This window comes from Sinocyclocheilus anshuiensis, unplaced genomic scaffold (genome assembly GCF_001515605.1).
Source record: "Sinocyclocheilus anshuiensis isolate Anshui unplaced genomic scaffold, SAMN03320099.WGS_v1.1 scaffold394, whole genome shotgun sequence".
NCBI classification, from domain to species: Eukaryota; Metazoa; Chordata; class Actinopteri; order Cypriniformes; family Cyprinidae; genus Sinocyclocheilus; species Sinocyclocheilus anshuiensis.
The window spans coordinates 735,573-736,543 of record NW_015542343.1 but is presented as its reverse complement, the minus strand read 5'-3'; the positions used below and the strand labels follow the sequence as shown (position 1 = coordinate 736,543).

General features: G+C 27.4%; 1 pseudogene; it reads right to left on the bottom strand.

The window, feature by feature from the left end:
• LOC107691268 (endothelin B receptor-like) overlaps positions 1-971 on the bottom strand; it is a 5,860-nt pseudogene that overhangs the window by 1,643 nt on the left and 3,246 nt on the right.

Genomic DNA, 971 nt, shown 5'->3' with positions numbered 1-971 from the left:
TACACATAAATTATAAATATTATTAATGATAATATTAACATATTAATATAATATTAAGTAATATCATTAAATATATTGATTTATATTTATTTATATGCACACACCTGTATATAGATATATAATATATTTATAGATATAAAAAAAAATTGTATAAATACATACATATGTGATAATACATATATATATTCAAAATAATAATAATAACAATAAATAAAACATTTAGCCTAATTGAACTAAATTGACAACAATAAACCCTGATTTATTTTAATGTTTTGAAAACTGATGAACAGCAGCATTAGCTAAACATATAGCTATAAAGAAGAGCTAAAATGTACATTAATAAAACAATTAATTACATTTCTCAAAACTTAAATATTACGGAAATTCTTGAGGAAACCAAATAAGAGAGAAACGCATCTTACCTTGAAGTAGTTTTTGAATCTTTTGCTGACCACATACAGAGCCATTGGGTTGATGCACAAGTTCACAGCTGCCATGTTGAGGCCGATGTAGTCGAGAACAAGAAATGTGCTAAAACATCACAGCATAAAGAATATTTGAGATATGATATAACTTATAAGGCTCCATTTCTTAGAAGGCAGCTCACCAGTTTTTGGAACAGAGCTCATATGTGTCTGTGTTGATGTATTTGTTATAATGAGTCTTACCTCAGTAATTTGCATCTGTTAGGATCGTGCTCATCATAGATGGTTAACTTGAGGATCCTGCTGAGGGGAAGAGGAAACCAGCAAAACTGCAAACACGAGAACCAGACAGAAAACTGTCAGAAGAGACGATTTATCAGATACAGATCAGTCGAATGATGTTTGTGTTCTACAATATCAGTGTTGTTATTGCTAACTAAAACGGTTTAAAAATTAAAATAAAATATTATTTATTAAAAATAAATAACACTGGTATAAATCGTAAAAATATATATTTTTTTTTTTTTTTTTTTGTTTTATTCACCT